Source organism: Myotis brandtii, unplaced genomic scaffold (genome assembly GCF_000412655.1).
Source record: "Myotis brandtii unplaced genomic scaffold, ASM41265v1 scaffold604, whole genome shotgun sequence".
Lineage (NCBI taxonomy): Eukaryota > Metazoa > Chordata > Mammalia > Chiroptera > Vespertilionidae > Myotis > Myotis brandtii.
Genome location: NW_005370286.1, coordinates 2,405,395 through 2,416,876, shown reverse-complemented (window position 1 = coordinate 2,416,876; position 11,482 = coordinate 2,405,395).

Sequence of the window (11,482 nt, the reverse complement as noted above, 5' to 3'; positions counted from 1 at the left end):
AGGGCCTGCCTTGTCTCTAGCAACTTGTAATCCGTGGAGTACTGATATATCTTTTAAGGCGATGATTACATGAACCTCAAAGGGCAACTTTGGGGGCCTGTGCAGAAAGCAGAAGACACTGAGATAAACAGACAGGAACATTCCTGTGTCATGAAGTGGCAGAGACCCCGGGGCAGGCAGGGCGGCGATGCCCCGAGCCTTCTCAGTCGGTCTCCAGTCTGTCCTCCACTTTCCAAAACAGAGGCTTCCCTGGTTTAAACAGATGGGGAGGCGGAGACGAAAGCAAGAGAGTCACTTGTCCAAGATCACGTGAATTGTGGACTTTTGTGGACCACCGTCAGAGTCCTTTAAATGTTCAAAAGCCTTCCCTCTTCCCTGTAATACTGTAAGCCCCAAACCAAACCCATTTCTCAGGGTGGTACAGTTTCTAAATGTAAACCCCCTTGCGGCTGCAGCTGTGGGAGAGAAAGAGGGTCCCTGTCCGACTTCCTGGAGAAAGGGGCAAAGCGGGGTATCACTTTCCTCCCACACCCCGAGAAGTGCCGCTTGGAGGGCAGTCGGATAGTGTACTCCTACTAGGTTGTGAGTGACTGATAGGTGAATCCTCACAGTAGGTGTTTCCACTTTAAAAGCAGAACTGGCCCTAACCGGGTTTGGCTCAGTGGATAGAACAGCGGCCTGCGGACTCAAGGGTCCCAGGTTTGATTCTGGTCAAGGGCATGTACCTGGGTTGCGGGCACATCCCCAGTAGGGGGTGTGCAGGAGGCAGCTGATCGATGTTTCTCTCTCATCGATGTTTCTAACTCTATCCCTCTCCCTTCCTCTCTGTAAAAAATCAATAAAATATATTTAAAAATAAAATAAAAGCAGAACTGTTAGTCAAGTCAAATGAATCTGTGATTGAGGAGAAGGGTATATATGTATATTATACAGGCATGCCTGCACATGTATATGTGCATATACAGGCTATGATCCTTTCTGGAGCCTCGTTTACCTGTGTTTTCCTTCTACCCACATGCCCCCCCTCCCCCCCCGTTTCCGCACACATACCAACATATTAAAAGTGCAGGGTCAGCCCTAGCCGGTTTGGCTCAGTGGACAGAGTGTCAGCCTGCGGACTCAAGGGTCCCAGGTTTAATTCCGGTCAAGGGCACATGCCTGGGTTGTGGGCTCGGTCCCCAGTAGGGGGGCGTGCAGGAGGCAGCCCATCAATGATTCCCTCTCATCATTGATGTTTCTATCTCTTCCTCTCCCTTCCTCTCCGAAATCAATAAAAATATATTTTAAAAAAAGAAAAAAAAGCGCAGGGTCAGGCTCTTGTCATTCTTCCTTCCAGCGTGGCTTGGAGAGAATATTGAGTAGCCAAAGAATTGCCCCTGAGGGACAGGTGTCGAACTGGGTGGGCGGTGGTGGGGACCTGTCCTTGGCTGTGGCCTCACCACCTCCTTTCCTTGCCAGAGCCGTGGGCAGGCCAGTCCCTGTTGGCATTGGCTTGCCATGTGCAGGTCACATCTGCCCCAAGGCCTCCTTCCTTGGGGGTTGTTGCTACCCCTTGGGGGATCCTTGCCTGGTGGGGGCACCTTAGGTGTATACTCATGTCTCTGCAGCTTTCTTTACCTAAAAATGTAGGGGGGCTGGGGTGGGAGAGGTGGTGAGAAAGCCACCAGCGTGACTCCTCTGTGGGATTGCAGGGTAACACCCCCTCCCCCTCCTAAAGAGAATGTGTGAAGCAACTCTCTTCTCTGGAAAAGCGCTTGCAGGGTTAACCCCTTCCTTTTTCTCAGTGGTAACCATATCAGTGTGTGTGTGTGATGAGGCAAGAGAGTCTTAAGAACCATGGACTTCCTTGGGGGTCGCTGTGAGACTGGAGCTGCGGCCTGATGTCCCCGCCTGGTAATGGGGGGACCGGAAGGCAGGCCTTTGATCTGCTCCTGCAGGGGAGGTGAGGCTCTGAGCCCAGCCGCTTCTGGAGGAAGAGGGGTGAGGGGTAGGGTTACCCAGCTGCAGGCTGGAGAGAAGGCAGCCAGTGTAATTGGTCCGAGTATCTGATAAAAGGCCTTGTGAAACCTCATTTGAAAATGGAATTCCATCTTGGCATGGGTCTCAGCGCTCGCTCGTGAGATGGAAACAGGCCGGAGAAGGTCAGCAAATGGCCCGGGAGAAGCAGCGTCATCAGGGCCAAAGTCGATGTGCTCTCGCCCTCATCTCCGAGTTGTTCCTTCGCGCGCTCAGGGAGAGCTCATTGGGGTGCTCAGGTAATGTCCCACGAGAAGGAGCTCAAACTCTAGGAAAAGTAGGAGGTGGGGGCGGGACAAAGAATTGGGCTGCTGACTTGAAGGGCAAAGGGTGTCTCAAGACCCAGCTTTTCTCAAGCTGAGTGCCATTGTGGGTGGATGCCACTAAGTCTACAGTCACAGATGAACAGAACATAGTAGGTGTTCAACAGACGTTTCCAGAAACGACTGACTGATGATGCTACATCTAAGTTTATGTGTGTGTGTGTGGGAGAGGGGCAGAGACAGTAAGATCCTCAAGAAGTGGTCTTGATGTCACAGTTGATGGTAAATTAGGAAATGATTCAACGTGGCTCAGAAAGATTAACTAAGGGTATAGGGCAAATTGGAAAATGTTTTCCAAATGTTTATCTTCACTGTGAAAAATGCCTGGCAAACTCCCCCACCCTCATCCCCAATTTGGAAATGGTTTGTTTTACTTGTTTTGGAAGAAGTAAATATTTGCATTAGACCAAACATTTGGGGCAAACAGTTCGCCCCAATTCCGAGGCCCTGTGTGGGTCGGAGGAGATGTTTCATGCTGTACCACTCATACCTTTTTTGGCTAAATCGAAGGTAGCTTAGGACACAGTCTTCACATGCTTTTTCACATCACTATGAGGACGAGGCTGAGAAAATGGAAAGAAAATAGGAAGCCAAACCAGTGATCCTCCAGACCTAGGAATGGCTGATGACCTGGCATTCGAAGGATGTAATCGTTCTAGAAAAATTGCCTTTCTGTTCATGGGCAAAGAGGCTGGATCCAATTAAGACAAAGAAAACGTACGTTAACTCGGAGAAGAAATTTCTAAACAGTCAATTCTGTAATCCTCTCTGAAGAGGAAGAGGCCAACATGACTGGGCTTTCAGGAGGATGCCAAACCCTATGATATATAATAATTAGTAACCACCGGTTATTTTGCCGCACACTCATTTTCCAAACCACTAACCATGGCTCGGGACGGAATGCACTGGGCCTAGGTATTTGCCCCAGATGTCTTCCCATCAGTAGTACCCAATTAGAGGGATTTTAAACATTAAAGCTTAATTCTCTAGAACCTATCGGAGCCTAGAAATGAAAAGATGGCAAACCTGATTTCCTCGACGGCTCCTGGGTGACCGAGGTGAGGGTTAGCCTGTGGGTACACTTCCAGTCCGCGGCTCGGTTGGCATGCTGGTAACTGTTGGGTGACTGAGTGTTGTGTATCCCGGTGCCTGCTCTTCTCTCTGGTCTCGTTGGCAGCTTACACACATTTCAGGAATGACTGTGAGGGGTGAGGGCTGACGAGGCCTATCCGGAGTCAAGCTCTTCCCGGGCCAGCGCGCGACGTGAACCTGTGTCTGCTTATAATTTCATTCACCCCGGGTGGGCCTTCGCGCTCTGAATATCTGCCTTAAATACGAGAACTTGAGGATTTCATGGGAGCCAAGTTCTGACGGGCATAGCCCTGCACTGGCTTTCCTCTTCCCCAGGGTCATACATCCAGTAGGTACAGTACTTAGTGCTTGGCACCATGCGAGGCTCCGAAAGGCGCACTGGGTGAGCCATGGAGTCTCCAATCTTCTTTCTAAAATGATAATTTAAAAAAGTATAAAGTCTTTTGTGTCCATTGTTTCAGTTGATCTTTATATTCCCGTGAGGTGTGTTTTATTCTCCCCCATTCGTAGAGATGGAGAGCCGGGCAGCCAGAGGTTAACGACTTACCCTACAGCACCAGCACCAGGCTTTGCATCTGACACTCTTTTCTGCTCGTCACACCTACTTCCCTCAGGGATCTTCCCAGCTATTGGGAATGTCCATGCTAACATATATGAGACATTTGAAAAGGAATCATGCGTGCAGCTGTGACTCAGTTAAATAGGAATCTTTCTAATTTTTTTTTAAAAATATGTTTTTATTGATTTTTTACAGAGAGGAAGGGAGAGGGATAGAGAACCAGAAACATCGATGAGAGAGAAACATCGATCAGCTGCCTCCTGCACACCCCCTACTGGGGATGTGCCCGAAACCAAGGTACATGCCCTTGACTGGAATCAAACCTGGGACCCTTCAGTCCCCAGGCTGACGCTCTATCCACTGAGCCAAATCGGTTAGGGCTAATTTTTTTTTTTAAATTGATTTTGGAGCGGAAAAGAGAGAGAGAGGGAGAAACATCAACGATGTGAGAAAATCATTGATCGGCTGCCTCCTGCAAACCCCTCACTGGGGATGGAGTCTGCAACCCGGGCATGTGCCCTGACCAGGAATGGAACAGTGATCTCCTGGTTCATAGGTCGACACCCAGTAGCTGAGTCGCACCAACCGGAGTAATTTTTAAGATTAAAAAAAAAAAAAATCTGCACAGGCAATGCTTGCTAATGAAAATTCAAACAGCAATGCAAAACATCAGGAAGAACGTCAAACTCTCTCTTCTGCCAGCTCTGCTACCAGTTCCAGCCCTGAGGGTTGCTGTCAGCGCTTAGGTGGGCCTTTCCCCCGATTTCCGTGTCTGTGCGTGTATGAACGTCCAGAGGCATTTCAGACACATGGGCTCCGCGTCCTCACGCTGCCCGCGGCTGTTCTCAGTCAACAGTATGTCGTAGAGCCTTCCTGGATGTGTTTATAGTTTCCCACGAAATGGATGGGTGTCAGGAAAAATTGTGAAAGACTTTGGAAACGGAGTGTCGTTCCAATGGAATGCTGGGTGTTTCCCGGCAGCCCCTGAGGGCTTGTTCGGAAGGGGTCTGTGTCCCTGATTGTCTTACACTAGTTTAATAATACACTCCATCAAACCCCTCCGTAGCGAGCCACTTAGGTTCTCCAATTTTTAAGTGTAGTGTAAACAGTGCAGGAACATCCTACCCATTGCATAACATCTTTATACATTTATTTAAAGACTTTTAGTTTGTTGGTGTTTTTTCCCCAATGGTGGTATCTGTTTAATAGCATTCTCCCCTTCCTCTCCCCCCTATACCCCTTGGGGAAGATTAGCGATAATTTCTCAAATGGAGTTGTGACCCTAGAGATGTAAAAAGTACATTTTCTTATGAGGAAGGCACATGATACACATGAGGTCGTGACGCTTTTTAAACCCTTAGGATTTGACACCCCCTTTTACTGCCCCTCCCCCCGTCACTGTTCAGTCATCTTTTCTATGGTATTCAAAGCTTGGATTAGGAAAATCAAGTTCAGTCAAAGACTTTACTTGGCAAAGACATAGTAATTGCCCCTGTGTTTTGAATGTGTAAATTGGCAGGAAACAGGCTCAGACAGCAAGCCCCACAGCTTTGCAAAGGTGGTCCCACATTTCTCTCCTTTGATCATCCCCGCAACCCAGACTTGGCAGCTCTGTTGATTATTATTTCCGTTTTAGAAAGAAATCAAGCACAGAGAGGTGAAGTGGTTTTCCAAGGGCACACAGCAAGGACCCACTGCTCCCCCATCCTCCTCGGGTGCTGACCCATCGCATCTGTTCCCATCCGTAAGGACTTCCACGTTTGGTTGGACGGCTCTAGGGAGGCCCTGGTCACGCCACAGAGATGGTGGATCTGTAAATGTATCCCTGGGTAGGGGGGTGCCCTTTCCTAGTTCTCTCAGAGGTGTGCATGTGCCGGTGTTGGTTTCACGGCGTGTCCTTCGCTCCTGTCTTCTATCTGGCACAGCATTCTCCTCTGTGGAAGTCGTGGGCCCTTCCGTTGGTAACTGCTTTGACTGAAGGTTTGCATGTGATTTACCTACGTGAGTGTCCCTTTGAGAATCAATAGCTCAAATAGAAACAGGACATTACAAAACAAGCCACTGGCCCTGCCTCCCCACTCTGTCTCCCTCCGAGAGAAGCTGGGCAGGAGGGCATAGTCCAGAGCCTGGGGCTTTCCTATTTTTGTCAGGGTTGGAGGAGGGCGTGGCGTTTTCTTCCCGGAAGTGTTCGTAGCTGGGCTGGCTCGCACTCCCGGGCTCACAGCTGCCTGGAAGCAGCAGAGAGACCAGACGGAGAAAGGCTGCCCATTAATTGGATGATTAGTCTGAACATGGCTGTGGGCTCATTGTCATCTCAGCGTGCAGGAAGCCACTCCTTTTTCTCTAGAGAGAAGGGGTCCGAGGACCAAAGGGAGCCCAGGTGGGCGGCAGGATGCGGGGCTGGAGCAGTAGCTTGCACTGTCAAATACAAAAGGTTGATGTATTTGACAGAAGCAGTCTTTAAATCCAAGTCCCAGGCCTAGATTTTCCTCCGAGCAGTCCAGCAGCTCTGTTCCTGACTCCCAGGCTCCATTCGTTTCCTAGGGCTGCCCAGGGCTGCAGCTCAGAGCCACGGAAACGTTTTGTCTCACAATTCTGGAGGCCAGAAGTCCAAAATCAACTGTAGGCAGGCCACGCTCCCTCTGAAGGTGCGGGGAGTATCTGTCCCAGGCCCCCAGCTGCTCCAGAGGGGCATCCTGAATAAATGTACCACCCTTTGCTGAGGAGGCCTTGTAACATTAGAGGGCAACTGGGGTGCCCACTGTAGAGCTGAAACCGGAAGCCTGGTCTCTGGCTTCTCAGGTGAGGTCAGTGCTTTCACTGCGCGTCACATTTGAGGAACAGACACACTCTACCTAGGGCTAGAATCTGTTAGCAGATGCGGATGTGGTGCAGCTAACATCTGGCAAAGCTCAAGGACATAGCTGGTTAATAACTTCCCAGAGGTGGGGGCAAGACACCCACTTTTTTTTCTTTTCAAGGTGATATGATATCTTATCATGCTGTTAAATGCACCGAGCCAAGATGTTTCAATTCCCATTAAAAGCTCTATTCATGCCTCTAGTGCAGTGGTTCTCAACCTGTGGGTCGCGACCCCTTTGGCGGTCGAACGACCCTTCCACAGGGGTCGCCTAAGACCATCCTGCATATCAGATATTTACATTATGATTCATAGCAGTAGCAACATTACAGTTATGAAGTAGCAACGAAAATAATTTTATGGTTGGGTCACAACATGAGGAACTGTATTTAAAGGGCCAGAAGGTTGAGAACCACTGCTCTAGTGGAAAGGTTGCAGGGCAAGGGAGAATGTGCCACCACCATGCTGTGTGGGCTTAGGCACATTGCTTGACCTCTCTGAGCCAAACTTTTCTCAGCTGTATAGGTGTGTACCTTGGCCCAGGTGATTTCTGGAGCTGCTTTCCGATCTTGAGAATTTGCTAGTGCATTTTCTACTGATAGTAATCCAACTGTGGGTACTTCATAATAAGATTTGATGTTAATTTGAAGAGCAGGCATTACACATTAAACTAAAATTACCCCCAAGGAAAGAATTAGAGCTGGGAGGGGTTAGATGTGTAATAGAAACAAAGAGGAAAGAACCTCAGAACCTCGTCGCTGCTAATGTAACCAATGCCTGCAATCCAAGAAAGGCAAATCCATGATTCTGGTATTTTCTCTAGTGGATTACAGAAAGGAAAATTAGATCAAAAGTCAAAAATAAACAGTTTGATTGTTCTGCACTGCATTATCTTAATAAAAAGCCTTCCTGGAAAGCTTAAAAATACACAGGGCTCTGTCTGGCCAAAGAAAACAATATCAAAGTTGTTGAGAAAAATGTGAGAATTTTCCATCGAGATGTGAGTGAGGGGAGACATTGTCATGTGGCCCTGGAGGCATCCCACAAGGAGTTAGAAACTGATACGCATTCCCTACTTGTCCAGGCTTGTGGCTGGGGAGAGTCGTCACCCACAGGGAAAGGGGTTAGAGATGGGAATGGGCACTGCCAGCGTTCCCGAGGGCTCCTGGCAAATCCGGACCCATTTCTTCATTCACCTGCACCTTCATGCGTTTGGTCTCGGTGTCCACCTTCTCTTGACTGGTGACACATGTCACAGTCAGGATGCTGCTACGAGGATTGGTGACTCCCTCCTGCTTAACTTTTCTACAGCTGCAAGTGGCAGGTGGAGATTGCCATTTGGATTCTATCCTTGCTTTGCTGCTCATTGGTCTGCGGTCCCAAGGCCAGGAACGTCTCTCCGTATCTGTATCATCACATAAGGACAATGCCCTCATGATTATAGAGACCAAATAAAGAATATGAATGAAATAGAAAGTCTAGGTACAGATACCCAAGTGTATGTAAAAAAAAAAAATTGGTATGTAGTAAAGGAAGCATTTCAAATCAATGGGAAAAGAATGGCTTACCTAAGAAATGGAGTTGAGATAACTGGCTAACTAATCATTGGGAAAGATACAATGTTGGATTTATTAACTAAAAAAATTCTAGAGTCACTGAAGATTTAGAGTTTTTAAAATGAAACTATATACAGTCTAGAAGAAAACATAGGTGACTGTTTCTTATAGTTTGGGGTGCAGTTATAAGAAAAAAGATTGACGTATTTGACAGTGCAAAATAAGGTTCTCTGAGAAAAGAGATCATAACAAAAGATAAAAGTCAGTGACAAGCTGAGAAAATAGCCTCGATATATACGATCCTCTCATAAAAATAAATCAGAAAGAGGAAACACCCAGTAGAGAAGTGAGCAAAGGGTGTGAAGAGGTAATTCACAAAAGAAGAAAGAGGTATATTAATTAGGCAGGAGTCTTGGTTGCAAGTGACAGAAATTCAATCTGGACTCGTATAGACATATGAGAACTCATCTGGGAGGAGACTGAGGTATCTTGCATGTCAAAGGGAGGGAGAGAAGTGCAGGGCCCAGGATGGCCCCGGGACCCGTGTCACCTGGAACTTGAACCTACTGGCACTCTTCATTGCCCTCTTCATTGCCCTCATCTGCTTCTTTCAATCTACCAACTTCACATTTTCTCACTACTTTTCTCCATATGATGGGGAATTGTTCATAGTTTCACATCTTATAGCTTCTACCAGTGGAGAGAAGACTGGGATTTCCCTCTCCAATTCTGTTTTGGAAAATCTTAGGCAGCGACTCCCTCCCCTAACCCCCCAGGCTGTCTTGGGTCAGTGGGTCACTCTGGGACAATTGCCATAGGTTGCAGGCATCAACTCTTAGATTCTCAGATTGCAGGTCATAGGGGCGAAGTTATAAGAATATGATGGCTCTGGTTACAGCCAGAGAGGCTGGGGTAGTTTCTAGGGGAAAAAAGAGAGTACGAGTCAGACAGGCGGTAAATAGGGACCATACTCATGAGAAGATGCTCAGTCTCACTCGTCAGCAGAGTCTTACATACGTAAGATCTTAGATTGGCAAAAATTTAGACATTGGTAATGCCTGGTTAAGGTAGTGTGGGTAAATAAGTTCTTTCAAACATTATGTTCACGCCCTGGCTGGGTGGCGCAGTTAATTGGAGCATTGTCCTGTACACCAAAAGGTTGCGGGTTCAATTCCTGGTCAGGGCACATACCTCGGATGCATGTTTGAACCCCGATCAGGGTGCATTTGGGAGATAACCAATTGACATTGCTCTCTCACATTGATGCTTCTCTCCCTTCCTTTTTCTCTTAAAAAAAAATTACACATATCCTCAGGTGAAGATGAAAAAACAAAACAAAACACCCACATTATACTCACATTGCTGATAGGAGGATAAATTGATATGTCTTTCTCGTGGACAGTTTGGCAATAAATATATCAAAATGCTTAAAATGGTGTAACCCTTGGCCTTAGAAATACCATTTCTAAGATTTTACTTTAAGGAAAAATCAGTGTATTATTGATTTGCAGGAGATTGTTTAGAGGGTGTTTATAACAGAGAAATTGGAAATAATTTCAGTGACCCTAAGTAGAGGATTACTAAAATGAATTTTGGCATATTCAAATAATGGACTCATATATAGTAGCCATTAAGAATTATGGTGACCGCCCTAACTGGTTTGGCTCAGTGGATAGAGCATCAGCCTGCAGACTGAAGGGTCCTAGTTTTGATTCTGGTCAAGGGCACATGCGAGGGTTGCGGCCTCGGTCCCCAGTGTGGGGCGTGCAGGAGGCAGCTGATCAATGATTTTCTCTCATCATTGATGTTTCTATCTTTCCCTCTCCCTTCCTCTCTGAAATCAATAAAAATTAAATATATATGTATATGTATATATGAAAGAATTATGGTGATCTATTCTTTTTGACACAAAGAACTGATCATAACATAGAGAACAGAGCTTAGGAAAACTTGGCTTTTATACAGTGAGCATACTTTACACTTAGAATTAGTAAAACAAAGATTTTTTAATTTGGGTGTATGTGTGTGCGTGCACATGGCAATCTGTGCCATGTAAATGTAAGGCCACTCGGTGGGACCATGGAAGAAATATAATCCTTTAAAACAATAAACATGCCAAGCCCTCTGGATCTGACCAAAGATTGTCCTTAGCATTTCACCATAGGAAATCGTAAGATTATTCTAGCCATGTCGTCTAAATGGTTCTTGACATTCTCCTTGGACCCATTCATTGACTGACTAGCTTGATGGATCCTGTGCAATAAAACCCTCGGTGTGTCTAGCACACCTTTTGGATTCTGCTAGATGGTGACACACCTTTGCCTTTTAAGTATGGATTTGAATTTTGGGAAAAGCCCACGTTCCTTTATTGTCAGGTTTGGTGTGTAAACCAGGCAACCCCTCTGCACGGTGGTTTTGGCGGTGGGGAGTGGAGGACAAGAACTAACGGAGTACTGAACGCTCCCGGTGCCCTGGGGGTGCAGGCACTAAGGGTTTGCTTTAACAGTAACCACCATCACTTGCTTATAAAAAATATATATTTTATTGATTTCAGAGAGGAAAGGAGAGGGAGAGAGAGAGAGAAACATCAATGATGAGAGGGAATTATTGATTGGCTGCCTTCTGCATGCCCTCCACTGGGGATGGAGCCTACAACCGGGGCATGTGCACTTGGCTGGAATTGAACTTGGGACTCTTCAGCTAACGCTCTATCCACTGAGCCAAACCGACTAGGGCATCACTTGCTTATTTTATCTTTATCTTTGTGTGACGGTTGGTGGGAGGCCAGGCTAACGCTCTATCCACTGAGCCAAACCGACTAGGTTTATCTTTATCTTTGTGTGACGGTTGGTGGGAGGTGAGCACTTTGATTCTTGTTTGACAAGCTGGGAGTTGAAGAAGAGAGAGACTGACTGTCTGGAATCCTGAAACCAGGGATGTGCCCAGTGGGGACTGGCCTCCTGTCAGCTCTGTCTAGTGAACTAATGGCCGACTAATGAGCAGGAATACTCTGGGATGCACAGAATCGGAGTGGGTTCGCTGAGATGATTCAAGCACTCCTGGGTGTAGAATGCTA